At 41.0% G+C, this 16,107-nt stretch overlaps 2 protein-coding genes across 3 annotated transcripts in view; both read right to left on the bottom strand.

The window, feature by feature from the left end:
* Window positions 1-16,107, bottom strand: part of LOC5568851 (arrestin domain-containing protein 17) — a 156,085-nt gene that overhangs the window by 49,323 nt on the left and 90,655 nt on the right. The gene's annotated exons all lie outside the window — the stretch shown is intronic.
* The window catches only part of LOC5568847 (dolichol kinase), a 38,268-nt gene that overhangs the window by 16,202 nt on the left and 5,959 nt on the right, over window positions 1-16,107 (bottom strand). The gene's annotated exons all lie outside the window — the stretch shown is intronic.

The following is a 16,107-nucleotide window of genomic DNA, read 5'->3' as shown; positions in this document are numbered from 1 at the left end:
AATTTTAAATCCTAATTGGAGAAAATATACTCAAACTTTAACCTTTTCACTTTAATACACATTTCATAAACCTAGTTTTAAAATCCTCATCAATACCACACACATCTCCTACAATTCCCCTAGCTATTTCATACTCAAAAAATCTTTAAAGGTTTCGCCTAAAACGTACTCGAGAATGCCAGTATCGCCCAATGTTATGAGCATGTAATCGATATTATTTTCAGTGTCGCCTATTACTTTTGCGCCGTGTTTACATTCTGGTTTCAATAGGCCAGGGGAAGTGGTTCACCTAGAGTGAATTTCTGTCAAAGAAAAAGTAGATTTTGTATGAGATTTGACAGAAAAATGAATGACAAGTTCATCCACTTCTCCTGGCCTATTAAGCCCGCCATGTACGCCTTGTTTATTTTTTGTTTGCAGTGTCGCCGTTTACTCTCGCCGTGTTTTGATTTCGATTTCAGATGCGTCCATCACTTTGATAAACAAAAACACAGGCGTAATCAATAAATAGAGTGATTTTGCATGAGGTGAAGTTTCGTCTTCTAAAAATTTGCGTTTTTTGAATAGTTAAATTATCGATAGGGGAAAAGTTAAAGTGCAGTGAATAGACAATCAAGCTACAATTTCAACGCTATATTTGCTTAAATTGTGTACATTTTGTCAGTTTCGCCTAATTCGCGAATCTTTCTAGATTTGTAAATTTTGCGAAAATGAAGCTGGAATTAGATTATTTATACCAATGTTCCGAAGGAGGTATTTCTTATTATGGCAATGTAAAAACCATATTAAAATAAGATTGTCGCCACTTATTTCTACTCAGTGAATCTACTAGTCATTTTCCTCAGAGTTAAATTTCCTACGTCGTATATGGTAACGATGTGTCTATCTAACTAATAGTAAAAGTGGCTACGGATCATTCTGGTTAGCAAAATACAAACTGAACGTCACCAATAGTATTAATGTCCACTTCGAATAGATTCATTATTTGAAATGGGCATCAATTCTATCGACGACGCAGAATGTCCGTTGGATCACATCCGAGATATTATTGCGTCTATGCCATATGAATTATGACGCGGCTTTAAGCAAAAATGCCAAAATGTGATACCACCACTACAGGTTACGCCTTTGGTTTCCATCATATGGGCTAATGGATTATGCCCTCCCATCGCGGCAAGTTCGCATAACCAAGGGGAGGGAATTTCTTTTAGATATTTCGACAAATAACTTGTATGTATATTTTTTTGTGGCTACGGTTAGGATAGCTTAGTTAGACCAATCTTCAGCATAAAATATCAGCAACGATCAATCTATGTAGACTCATTCAAATAGTACAGTTCAAATGGCGCAAAACCCATACTTTTGTGTACTTTTATCTAGGTAACCTTGTGGACCCAGTTTTTGTTACTTTCATAAACATGAAATGGCTAACTCGCGTGCTATACCTCGTGCATGCGTCCTCGTAAATAGCGCTATCGTTGCTACACTCAATTCTGAGTTAACAACCAGAGATGTATGTGCTGTCGCAATTGATATTTCTGTTGGTGACCTCAATAGGAAATACGTCTTTCGTTGTGTGGTGTATTTACCACATGATGAACCATCCCCAATGGATGATTTCAAACGAGTTGTCGTTCACTGCCTATGAAAAGGCCTTCTGCTGATTTGTGGGTAGTGATGCTGATACTCATCAGCTCAGATATCAATTTGAGAAGCTCCAGTCTGATGGAATGCTTAAGTAGTTCAAATCTTGGATTACTTATTTTAGGGAATCGCCCAACCTTCATGGTGTCTGCTAGAGAAGAAGTGTTAGACATAATGCTCTGCTTAAACAGAATCAGTCACGAGTTGACGAATTGGCATGTATCAGATGATGAATCATTATCTGATCATCGCTACATCTCTATATGAACATATACTTCACAAACTGGGAATTGGTTGTGACCAAATTCTATGAATTCTCTCCGTCCATTGGAAATCCTAGTGATTTGAATGTTTCCACTTCCGATGAATTGGGACACAATTGTTCTTGCTTCGAGTGAATTCCACAATTGCTTGTCACTTTGTTCCTCACAACTCCCTTCGCGGGACGAGTTGTCGTCTGGCTATTTGTAAAGGAATATGTCAGATAGTCAGGCTGCTTTTAAAAGCTCTTGCTTAGGCCAACTCAAGGTCTAAGCTTGTTATCGCACGTCGAACTCAATTTGAGGAACTGAATTCAGTGAACTCTGTAAAACTTACATGGGCCCTTGCTATTCTTCCATTGCTGGGAATGAATTGGCTTATGAATTAGCTTGCAATGGAGCATTGGAGCATCGCATGACTTCATTGGCCCTCAGGCAGCTATTCCAATTTCGAAGTGCTGGGTGAAGCTTCAGAAATTCTTGGGCGGCAACTCAGCACCAGCAATATTGGAATAATTTTGAGTCATGTCGTCAAAAAAATTGTACATTACTGAGCCATCCCAAAGGTGGCTAAGTATTTAACAAATCTGTCAAAGCAGAATTGCAGTCTCTTGGTAACAACCTTGACTGGTCACTGCCGACTCAACTATCACATGGCAAATATTCAGTGTGTTGATACATTTGTGTGTGATAGTTGTGATTCCGATTATGGAACTTCTTCTCACCTGATATGTAACTATCCAATCTTCGCGTAATTGCGATTCCAACTACTTGGTTAACACTTATTCAGTGAAACTGATTTCAGAAACCTGAATCTTCAGGACATTCTGTTATTCTTAACTCGCTGTGGTAATGAGCTATAGACTCTCTTTACGCTCATGCGTTTTGCAGTGTCCTTTTTAGGGCGCTGTTCGAACCCATTGTGGTATGGAGCTACATGCTCTCAATTCGCTTATGCGATTTTCCCTCTTCAAGGGACCCCACTCCTATTTCCTCCCATCTTTCCCTTCCCTTTCCTCTCCCATCGGGTAGATGATGAAATAGGCTCAAATATGGCGATGGCACAAATCTCCCAAATGGCGGGGAACGTGCCTCTGGAGCCGGCCTGCTGATACCTGATACCTGAACCAAGGGGAGGGAATTCCTTTTAGATATTTCGACAAATAACTTGTATGTATATTTTTGTCCAAATCTTTCGAATTTCAAACCGTTCTGAGCTCACAGTATTTTATAAAATTTATTCAAAAATAATTTATAAGTAAGTTAAATGAAGTCCTCCAAATATTAACATTTTGTATAAAGATAACTAAAATATCAAGTCGCAGGATAATTTTGACATCCGTTTTCAATTGTATGAGCATCCGGGAAAAATCAAGGAATTGGAAAACTGATTTTGTTTGTCCAACAAAATGTTTGTGTTGCGTACGCAAGAACTATCATTCGAGCCAATTTGCGTACCCCCGACGTAGCCTACGCAAATCTGGCAACGTGCAATCGCCTCTCCACACATCATCCTGTGCGCAAAGCGAGGAGACCACAGGATGGAAAATTCCACGAAACTATGCGCAGAAAATCTACCTCCACCGAGATGCGTGGAGACTCGTTTGCAAAACAGGCTCCAGCACGCAACAAAAAGGACAAGCGAAGGAGAAACATCATCAGTATTTTTCAACGAGTGGAATGACCAACACCAAGAGAAGAAAGTGAATTAATGTCAAGTTAAAGTTTTGTTCAATACAGTAGTCAGAAAGTGATTAAAGTGTTTTTTCTTGACTTAGCCAATTCGCTTAGCCGAAACCCCCAAGGATTCTCCTCACGCTGAGTCCATACAGCAACTTGGGCACCACCGAAATTACAGTCCACGAGATCAACGCCCCGAACATTGGTCCTTCGAGCCGGATTGTGGTTCCCGATTGCTGTCCCGAAGGTGTGAGGAGAAATTGCCGACCAACCAGCAAGCAGTGCCGCTTGCATCGAAACGCCGATCAGTGAAGCAGAAAAGTGCGCGAAAGAAGCCGAGAATAATCGAGCTTCTTGGAAGACAGTGAGTGTAAAACCCTGAACGAAAATGCCGCTAGAACATTCTCCTGCGAAGGGGACGACCGATCCTGCCGACGTTGTGAATTTTCGTGTGCAACGACAGCAGCAAAGTGAGAGCGATTCCAACGAGCACCAGATGGAGATAGCTGCCGACAGTGAAATGATGGTGCGAATTAAAGCATTATCACGCCAACGACATCATGTGCTGAATAAAGTGTTCCGCATCCAGGAATCATTAGATCGCCAACTCGGATTGCCAGAACTGGAAGGTTTGCTGTGCAATTTGCAGTCGGCGTACACGGAATTCTCTGGCTTCCACAGTCAGATAATAGCGATTATCCCGGACGACGCAATGGAACAAGAAGAAGGAGCTTATGTACGATTCGAAGCTCTGTACAACCTGACGTTTGCCGGAATGAAGAAGCGTATTATGGATCGACAAGCCAATCCTGCGCCGCAAGTGGTCATCCATCAGCAGCCGCTGAAAGCGCCAATTCCAACCTTCGATGGCGACTACGCGAACTGGCCAAAGTTCAAGGCTATGTTCCAAGACGTCATTTCGCTTTCTCGGGATTCGGATGCAGTGAAGCTGTACCACCTGGACAAGGCACTGGTAGGAGCAGCTGCTGGAGTACTCGACGCGAAGACGCTGAACGAAGGAGATTACGCCCACGCATGGCGAATCCTAACCGACCGCTACGAGAATCAACGAATGATAGTGGAGACTCACATCCGTGGGCTCTTATCGCTGAAGAAGATGGCATCGCGATCCAGCAAGCAGCTTCAACAACTGGTCGACGAATGTACGAAGCACGTAGAGAGTTTGGAATACCAAAACCAGCCACTAACAGGAGTGTCCGAGCTGGTGGTGGTTTACCTACTCTCAGCCGCCCTTGACGATTCAACGAGGTTGCAATGGGAGCAATCTCTTGCGACGACGACCGATCTGCCGAAATACAAGGAAACGGTAGACTTCCTCAAATCCCAGTGCAAGGTGCTGGAAAGATGGGAAGTCGCCCGTTCAATGACGACAACCAATATGAACGCCAACACGAAACCGCCTACGCCGAAGCCGAAGCAAGTCAACCAGCAAGCGCATGCAGCAGCAACATCGAGCCAGGAAACGACGGACAGGTGCGACTTTTGCAGTGGTTCTCACTTGAACTTCCAATGCAACAAGTTGAACGCACTGTCCGCCAATGAAAGAATGGAGAAGGTAAAGGCAGCTGGTGTTTGCTTCAATTGCCTACGGAAGGGGCATCGATCGAAGGATTGTCCGTCGTCGAAATCCTGTCGGAAGTGTCAGCGACGTCACCACACTCAACTTCATGACGACAGCCCCAACATGACGACGAAGTCCAACCTGAATGCAATTTCAACAATTCTCGACGAGCCGAAGCAGGCTAGTGCACCTGTTCCATCCGCATCGAATCCGATTCAAAAAAGCGAGCAATCCTTGTCCACCAGTTGCTCGTGTCAGGGAATGCAGTCACCGAAGACAGTGTTGTTGCTCACCGCAGTCATCTTGGTGAGTGACGAAAACGGACAACAGCAGAAGTGCCGCGTTCTCCTGGACAGTGGCTCCCAGGTGAATTTCATCAGCGAGAAGATGGCCAATTCCCTTGGCATCCAAAGACAGCCCGCCGGTGTGCCGATAGCCGGCATCAACAACATCCGAACGACTGCTCGTGACAAGATAGAGGTGAGTGTGCAGTCTCGTTGCAGCGATTTCCGCGCCAAGCTGGAATGCTTGGTAATACCAAAAGTTACTGGCACAATCCCGTGCAAGTCCATCGACACGTCAAGTTGGAACATTCCTGTTGGTATCCAACTAGCCGATCCGAAATTCTTCCGGGCCGATAGCATTGACATGCTGATCGGAGCAGAGCTGTTCTTCCGACTATTGAAACCAGGGCACATCATCATCGACGAACACCTGCCAGAGCTACGAGAGTCGCACTTTGGGTGGCTCATAGCAGGTGCTATTCCAACCGATGCGTCATTGGAGGACATCCGCTATTCGCAAGTGGCATCGATTGAAGATATCGCCGATTCGATCCACAAATTTTGGGAAGTGGAAGAAGTACCGAACGCCATAGCGATGTCATCCGAAGAGCAACAGTGTGAGCAACATTTCATGTCTACGTACAACCGAGAACCTAATGGCAGGTTCACAGTCCGACTACCGATGAAGAACAACGTTGGTGAATTGGACAGCTGTCGTTCTTTGGCATTAAAGCGTTTTTACATGCTGGAGAACAGGCTGCAACGAAATCCCGACCTGAAGACGCAGTATGTCAACTTCATCCAGGAATATCAACATCTCGGTCACTGCCGGGAGGTTGACGAAACCAACGACGATGTCGGTAGGAAGACATACTATTTGCCACACCACGCAGTTCTCCGCCCTAGCAGCTCCACGACGAAGTGTAGGGTGGTATTTGATGCGAGTGCCAAATCAGCCGAAGACCACTTATCCCTCAACGAAGTTTTGCTGGTGGGACCGGTGGTGCAGAGCGAACTTTACGATATTCTGCTACGAGCTCGGATGCGCAGGTACGTTTTTCGGCCGATATTTCAAAAATGTACCGGCAAATCCGAATGCATCACGACGACTCCAGATTCCTGCGAATTTTCTGGAGAGACGACCCGACGAAGCCACTGAGAGTTCTGGAATTGACTACGGTCACTTACGGAACTGCATCTGCACCTTTCCAAGCAACAAGGTGCTTGAATCAACTCGCCGAAGACGAACGTCAAGATTTTCCCATGGCTGCAGAGATTGTAACGAACGATTGTTATGTTGACGACATCCTGTCGGGTACAGACACGCTGGAGGAAGCCATCGATGCGCAGCGCCAGCTGAAAGGCATGCTGGCGAAAGGTGGGTTTCCAATCCACAAATGGTGCTCCAATTCACCGGAGCTTCTTGACCGCATTCCTGAAGCCGAACGGGAACAAACGAAGAACATCGAAGACAACGACATCAACCAGGTAATCAAAATTCTTGGCTTACTATGGGATCCATCGACAGATGAATTGCTACCAGCTGGAATCCCAAGTTCCAATGACAATAGCAGTCAACGATGCAGAACAACGAAACGAATCATCTACTCCGAAGTAGCGAAACTTTTCGACCCACTTGGACTGTTTGCACCTACCATCGTTCTCGCTAAATTGCTTGTGCAACAACTTTGGCGAACACAGAAAGGGTGGGACGATCCACTCGATGACGACACCGAACAACAGTGGATCAGACTGAAGCAGTCCGCTACCGTTGCTGAAAGATTTCCCGATACCACGTCAAGTCACCGTCAACGAAGCTGTTAGGTTCGAGCTGCACGGTTTTGCTGATGCCTCCAATGTGGCATTTGGAGCATGCATCTACATTCGCAGCATCCCAGTCCGACGGTTCTGCCATATCGCGTTTGCTAACCAGCAAATCCAAGGTGGCACCATTGCGCGACGTATCCATCCCACGCAAGGAACTGTGCGCCGCCCTCTTGCTAGCTCGCTTATTGGAAAGAGTCCTGGTTGCCATCCCGACTAAATTCCATCGAGTGATTTTATGGTCCGACAGCGAAATAGTTTTGGCTTGGCTAAAAAGCATCCCGGCCAACTGGAAGTGTTTGTCCGCAATCGCGTCGCCGAGATTCAACGTCTCACCGAAGGACTTACGTGGAATTATATCCGATCATTATCCAATCCTGCGGATATTGTTTCAAGGGGAAAAACTTCCGTCGATTTGGTCACCAGTGGTCTATGGTGGGATGGTCCTCCATTCCTCAACGAGCCGGTTTTCAACATCGAGACACCTGAAGACATCCCCGACAGCGAATTGCCAGAATTGAAACCAGCAGCCATAATAACGATGGCTTCATTCGAGGAGCAGCATCCGGAGCTTACGAAGTATAGTTCCTTTCGCAAGTTGCAACGAGTCATCGCTTGGGTTCTACGCTTCAAGAACAACACCCATAAGAAGACAACTCAGCGTATTCTGCAACGACACTTGACCGTCAGTGAGCTACGACAATCAATGGTAGTTATTTTGCGTGTTGTTCAACATGTGGAACTGAGCGACGAGATACACCGAATCGAAACCAACACCAGGTGCAAGCGTTTACAAGATCTGCATCCAATCTACGATGAAAATCTACTACGAGTTGGTGGAAGACTCACACAATCACGACTACCTGAAGTAGCGAAGCATCAAATCATCTTGCCAAACAAGAATACAGTAACAGAGTTGCTGGTACGAGCATTGCACGAGGAGCATTTGCATGTAGGACCAGCTGGATTGTTGTCTGCACTGAGGCAACGATTTTGGTTGTTGAATGCCCGATCGACAGTACGAAAGGTAATCCGATCGTGTGTGAAGTGCTTCCGAACGAATCCATCTGACGTTTCCCAGTTGATGGGAGAGCTACCGAAACAACGAGTGACTCCATCGCCGCCGTTCAGCGTTACTGGCGTTGATTACGCTGGCCCGATGCTGATAAAGCAAGGATCGTATCGACCGAAGGTGGTGAAAGCGTACATCGCAGTATTCGTTTGCATGTCCACTAAGGCTGTGCATCTTGAGTTGGTGTCAGATCTGACCACCGACGCTTTCATCGCAGCTTTGCAACGTTTTGTCAGCCGCCGTGGAATCGTATCGGAAATGCACTCCGATAATGCAACCAACTTCAGAGGTGCTCAACACGAACTACATCATCTCTACGAACTGTTTTCAGAAGGAGCACGAAGTCAATCGCATCATCCGATATTGTCAATCCAAGGAAATGGAGTGGCAATTCATTCCGCCAGATGCACCGGAGTTCGGCGGTCTATGGGAGGCCGCCGTTAAAAGCACGAAAAATCACCTGAAACGAGTAATTGGAAACGTTAAGCTGACGTTTGAGGAAATGGTTACGGTGCTGTGTGAGATTGAAGCAATACTCAACTCACGCCCACTATTTACCGTTTACAACGACCCTGCAGATCCCGAGGTGATTACGCCATCGCATTACTTGATTGGCCGTCCGATGACGGCAATTCCTGAGCCAACCTACACCGACGTGAAGATCAGCCGATTGACCCGTTGGCAGCACATGCAATTAATGCGTGAACATTTTTGGCGAGCCTGGTCCAGAGACTATCTGTCAAGATTGCAGCCAAGGAAGAAAAACCGTATGGAGATCGCAAACATGCGACCAGGTATGATTGTTCTTCTCCAAGACAAGAATCAACCACCACTGCATTGGAAGCTTGGCCGTGTAACTGCTGTGTATCCGGGACCAGATAACTTGGTACGAGCTGTGGATGTGTACAGCGAAGGAACAACATTTCGTCGTGCCATCACGAAGTTATCAATTTTGCCCATCGAAGATAATCACCCAACTAGATACAGCCAATAATTGAACCGATGGTCCACCGGGGGGGTGTATGTTGCGTACGCAAGAACTATCATTCGAGCCAATTTGCGTACCCCCGACGAAGCCTACGCAAATCTGGCAACGTGCAATCGCCTCTCCACACATCATCCTGTGCGCAAAGCGAGGAGACCACAGGATGGAAAATTCCACGAAACTATGCGCAGAAAATCTACCTCCACCGAGATGCGTGGAGACTCGTTTGCAAAACAGGCTCCAGCACGCAACAAAAAGGACAAGCGAAGGAGAAACATCATCAGTATTTTTCAACGAGTGGAATGACCAACACCAAGAGAAGAAAGTGAATTAATGTCAAGCAGTGATGGCATTTTCCTCAGTGTGAGGGAGAGCGGTGCGTATTGTTACTCGCACTATTGATTTCAGAGTGAGAGCACACTCACAAGTTAATATTCACCACCGCTGACATGGTGAGCGCAATGACTAAGGGAGAAGAGATGATCACTTGTATCACTCAATACTAGCATGCACTAGGGTGTAATTAAAGAGCACCGACGATTCTCTACGGTGAGCGTATTTTGTTCACCACAGTGAGCACCAAGGTGAGCACTGCAGAGCGAGCTCTACGTTTCGCACTGAAGTGTTCACTGATGTGATGGATTTAAAACGTCATTGGAATGTTTAGATACCCATTATATTTATTAAATATTAAATGGATGTTATGATATAGATGCATGTACATGCGTACATTATCTAAAACACCCCCTAATGTGTTGTACATCGATAGAGTCTCTCTCTTTAGCGATGCAGTTTTTATGGCAGGGCGCGGCACCGGAAGTTTAGATATTTGCGGAAACGCAGCCGTCTCCTAAGATATGGCACAACCGAAGTTTTGCTCACTTTTAAGTAAATCTTTATGGAAGATAACATTGCGGTGTCTTATCATTCATCGCAAGGAATTTGGGGAAAATGCGGATAAGTCAATGTTATAACACGATGCTATTGTTGTTATCCTTCCGGTTGTCGCGCAGTAGGTTGAAGCTCCACCACGTCGTTTAAGCGAGCTTATCCACATGCATCGTACCAGAACCGCGGCCACGTTCGAAACCGTGGGTAGGACAAATGTTGGAAAATATTTTGAGCACATGGAGCTAAGATAAAATTTAATCCCATGGAATCCTAGACTGGAAATTGAAAGTTACTTTATTTGAGGGGCGTGAAAGCAAAGGGAAGTTAGTGATATTTTGGTCGGATTTTAGATGAGTTGAGGAAATCTACTATTTCCAAGCGTTCTAACGATATTTTCATGTGATTTCTCCGCTCAACAGAAAAATAATATAATTTTAGAAGACTTTTCGTTTTTACAGGGCTAGTAGCAAGTGAGTGCATGAAAAAAGAGCCTTAAACGGACAAAAACCGAGACTGAAGTAATACCAAATAGGATCCAAGAAAATCAAACGAAACCTAATAGGAGTCAGGAGATAAGAGTTTAATTCTTCATAGCATCAGAGCAGACATTTCTCTTAGATCTAAGATTTTTTTTTTTTGAGAATTCCTTGTGACGATAAGTATTACTGGATGTGCCTTTTTTCATATTTTTCTCTAAAAATTCATCACAAAATTTATTCAAGTATTCGTGTTAAGTTATTACTCCGGAAATTTTTAAACGAGTTCTTTAAGGATTTTTTTCCCGAGGAATTTCTCCGATAATTTTCCTAAGGAGTTTCTCCGATAATTTTCCTACGGAAATTCTCCGATAAATTTCCTAAGGAATTTCTCAAAGAATTTTGTTTAGGCTTCCAAAAGATTTATACTTGGATTTTCCCAAGGAGGACCACAGAAATTAAATTTCTCCAAAAATATTTTCAGAAATCATCTGAATTTCACAAAAAAAAATTTTTTCAAGAGAGTGTTAGTGTAAGTGTGTAGTATTAACTGGTGTGAAAACTTAAATAAACTCTTGAAGATTGCATGGGATTTTTTTGAGAAACTTTTTGAAAAATGTTTGGAATAACTGCAGGAGTGATACTTGGGTGAAATCTCAAGGAATTGTGGGTTTTCTGGGAGGAAACATAGATGAATTCTTGAAGGAATCCACATGAACAAGCGGAGGATTTCTTGCAGAGTTTCTAGAAAAAGCTATTTATTTTTAACTCTGGAATAATTCTTTGTGCATTTCCTCGAAAGAAATTCTGTAGAAATCTTTGGAAGATCTCCTAGAGCAAGAACTGGGAGAGTTAGTGAAAAAATATCTAGAGGAAAATTAAAGTAACACCAACTTTTAATTTTTTTAAGTCAATACCAACTTTATTCTTTTTAAACTTTTTAAATCAATTTTAGTAAACAAATTTGACAAAAATTAAAACTGCTTGCCTTTACAACCCGTGAGGTTGTTCTTATTCGCTCAACTAATCCTTTATAACAAATGGATCAACAGCAAAAATTACGTGAATTTGTGAAGTTTATTTATCTTTGTACGGAAGTAACACGAATAATTACCAAATGGATTTAAGAATGATGCCACAAAATATCGATAGGAATTTAATCAAATCATTTCTAGAAATTAACTAATAACTTCTTCTAGTAATTTTACGGCAATTCTGAATCAGCCAAGAGCTTCTAGAGAGTGTGCTGCGAGAATTCTACTTGAATTGCTCTGAAAATCACCAAGAGATTCAGTAATGCTTTGAAGGATTATATCAAGAGTAATCGAACGTTCAGAAATTGCTAGCACTGTCACACTCGTGATGTGTATAACACGATGCGACTGGTATTAGAATATTCCATTACTATATCCAAAGATTTTTCAATAATCTTTCGATAATTCTCGAAGGATTTTCCAGAAACTTCTCAAGAATTACTTCGAGGAATGTTCAAGGTAAGTTGTCACAGAACACATACAGGATTAGCCGTAGATGTTTTAAGAAACAATTCATTGATTAGAAATTCCATAGACGATTGCTCAATTTATGTTTTAACTGGCTAAAAACGTTTCTTGTAGTAATTATTTTAGTTAGTTTCCCAGGGTTTTCACTATAGATATTCTCAATTCTCACAACAATACAATGAAAAACCATATCGTTTCTTCTATCCTCTAAAAAAATGAATACGACATTGATCGAATTTGTATGTATATTGGACAGATGATAAAAAGTTTAATTTATTTTTCATGCTCTCTGCTGATCTCGTTTTTTTTTGTTGTTGAATCGTGGGTAGGACAACCCGTTGACCACACAGGTATTTTTGTACGTACTGAAGTGTTACTACTTACAGTAGACGATTAAATACCCGCCCAATCTTCGGCATAGTGCAACCTATTATAATTATAGTTCCTCGTATGGAAGTTGAGCCAAATAAAAATAACATGAAAAATCAAATCAATGTTCTAATGTGAAATGTTTATTAGATATCTTTGCATATTTTTCGGCATTGTTACCACAAAAATAAATCTGAGATTATTGTTGAGAATTCTTCCGCTGTATTTTAGTATCAATATAACCAATGTTAAAAGGTATGCTCCAATACCAGACAACATAATGAAGCTTCTCGAAGTAAATGTTCCAAGATAATATGAATTTGTACCTCTTTGAATGTTTCCAGGAAAAATAATTTTAAACATTTACAGTTGTGTTCAGAATAGTAGTAGTGAAAATCGATTTTCATACAAAATGCTCAACTTTGGCATGTTGTAAAATTGTTTCCCTATGAGCAATCGGCATGAAATTTTGGCAGAGTACTACAAATATCATCAATTTCATTATCACAATTATTTTTTTACAGTATTGATTAAAAAGTTAAGCACAGTGAAATCGCTCAAAATACAAGTAGTTTTCATAATAAGAATATTTGCAGTATTATGAGTTATTGAATTTTTCATTACTCATCGTTTAAACAATTTTCACCCTAACTATACACTTATGAACAAACCAATTTTTATAAAAATGTTGCTGAACAAAAATTTACAAAAAGGAACTTATTTTGAGAAATTATTTTGAGTATTTCACATGTTGCTCAACTTTTTAACCACTACGATGATTTTTTTTTAAATTTTGTGATACTGGAATTGAGAATGTTTGTAGTTCTCCGCCAAAAATTTATATCAATCACTCATAGGAAAACTTAGTAACAACATGCCAAAATAGAGCATTTTGTTTGAAAATTGGCTTTCACTACTATAATTCTGGACACAACTTTTAATAATCAAAACATATTTTTGATCTTACAAGCATAACAAAGGACAATCATAACTCAAATGTTTGAATATTACCCATGTAATATCCAAACATTTGAATTACGATCATCCTTTGTTATGCTTCTAAGATCAAAAATACGATTAATAAAAGTTCCATGTCAGAGCTGCCGAACGTACGGCCCGCGGCGTCATTTTGTACGGCCCGTGAAGAGTTTAAAGATTCTTCTCATAGCTGTCCCGTTGTTTGTTCTATTTTTTTATTGATAAAAAACACTCTGTCTCTGAATGATGGAAAATGAGGGGCCCAAACGCAAGTATAAAGGGTGTAAGTGGCATTTTGATCGATTTCGATTTTAAGTTACTGTGAGGGGCCCAAACGCAAGTATAAAGGGTGTAAGTGGCATTTTGATCGATTTCGATTTTAGGTTACTGTTTTCAAGCTTTTTTTTTGCGGTATTTTAGATGATTTTTCCGTTAAACAGAAAAAAAACAACATAATTCGTAGATTTGATTTTTGGCTCTCATAAAATTTGTATGGAATGAGAAATTGCTGCAAACACTTAAAACTCGTTTTTCTTAAAAACAAATTTTTATCACTTCCACCCCTTTGCTTATAAACCCCTCAAATGATAGAATTTCAAATTTTGAAAATGCAGTGGGATTCCGTTTTTGGCATGCTCCATTTTTGGCATGCTCCATTTTTGGCACCACCCCACCATTTTTGGCACCAGGCCATATTCGTATATTCCAGTTCAGACGAGTTCGTTTGGTGCTTTCTATAATTTCGATAATTTAGATAAAACAAGTAGATATATATTTCCACGCAATGATCATCAGATAGCTAATCATATAGGCTACCGCTCTGCCATTTAGTCACTCTTGAATGACACGGAAATTTGTCATATAAATCCAACAATATCTGCACCCGAGCAGAAGAGGAAATTGCTACTGAACACCAAACTAAGGTATTCCATATCAGATAATTTCCAAAATTCACAAACTGAATAAGGTATGAAACTGATAATTAAATCATAATACATAAAGGTTTTTGATATAGGAATATTTTACATAGAAAATTTTCAATAGTAGTTCAATACCTCAAGCCGCCTTTAATATCTGTCGAAAACCGCAATGAGATATTTTTAATCGTTTTCAACATTTTTTTTTTTCAATATCATAATTATACCAAGTTGCATTGACTACTGAAATGGTATATATGGTATGCATCGTTACGTGAGAGTTATTCGTTCCTCCTCGGGTATCTATCCATACTGCCACGATGGCAGTGTCACCCATGATCATCAGAATTTGCCGTAGGCACATTTCGGAAATACATCAGTTAGCTCCAATTCTTGATGCAGTTTTGATATGTTTTTAAGTAATCTATTTGTTCCTCATTTGATAATGATACATTAGCAATTATAATGATTATCCAGCAAAATTATGTTTACATAACTTAGATTTCAATAGAGTGATCGCTTACTCGATAAAAACAAATGGTTTATAATGCATGAGTTCCCGCTTTTTGTATAGCTATGAAGGCTATATACATTATAGACAATTCATCATACAATTTTTAAATAGTGATAACACTACAAAAAGTTTGCTTTTCTATGAACAATGTTAAATGCCGTTATGTTCAAGTTTTTTTTGATTTGTATAAAATTAACTGCTTGTCCAAGAGATCTCAATTTGTTATGGTACCCGGGCAGAAGAAAATAACTACTGAATACCAAGTTGAGGTATTCCATACCAGATAATTTCCAATACTTACAACCTGAATGAGGTATGAATGAGCCCTGCAAAAGAGGTAAAATACCTCAAATAATACCTTCTGCATATTCTACAAATACCAAACTGATAATGTATTGTAATACCTAAATAATACTTGATGGATTTTCATATAAAAGTGAAATTATTCAATAATAGTTCAATACCTCCAGCAGTCCTCAATAGCTATCGAATACCAAAATGAAGTATTTTTAAGTGCTTTAAACATTTCTTTGAAATGCCATTATAATACCAAAATGAGGTATTGATAACTGAACAATACCTAATTGCGATATGATACCAAAATATGGTATGCATGCGTTATTGCGAGTTATTCTTTTCTCCTCGGGTAACTTTTGGCACCAAGAAATTCAGTAATGCTTTGAAGGATTATATCAAGAGTAATCGAACGTTCAGAAATTGCACTGTCACACTAGTGATGTGTATAACACGATGCGACTGGTATTAGAATATTCCATTACTATATCCGTCGACGGTATAAGTTCCCAAAATCGCACAATCGCCCTAATTTTCAATCTGCAAATGCTTCAGAAAAGAACAATTTGAGTTTGATTAAGCACCTCAATATTAACTCATATAAGAATGAAGGGGAATGCCGCGGTGCTTACTAGTTACTAGAGCTCAACATGTCGTATGAAACCCTATGCTGAGGATGCGTCCAAAGAGATATTTAATGTTATAATAATAAACCATTGTAAGTCAACATTCAGCGAAGAAACTCCCCTTTTGGTTTTAAATGCAACACCGCTTGCGTGTGGGAACAAAACAGGTTACACGTTGCAATTTCCGTACTTCACATTAACGCGAAATA

Source organism: Aedes aegypti, chromosome 3 (genome assembly GCF_002204515.2).
Source record: "Aedes aegypti strain LVP_AGWG chromosome 3, AaegL5.0 Primary Assembly, whole genome shotgun sequence".
Classification (NCBI taxonomy): domain Eukaryota; kingdom Metazoa; phylum Arthropoda; class Insecta; order Diptera; family Culicidae; genus Aedes; species Aedes aegypti.
The sequence above is the reverse complement of the archived record's forward strand: the minus strand, read 5'-3'. Positions and strand labels throughout refer to the sequence as shown.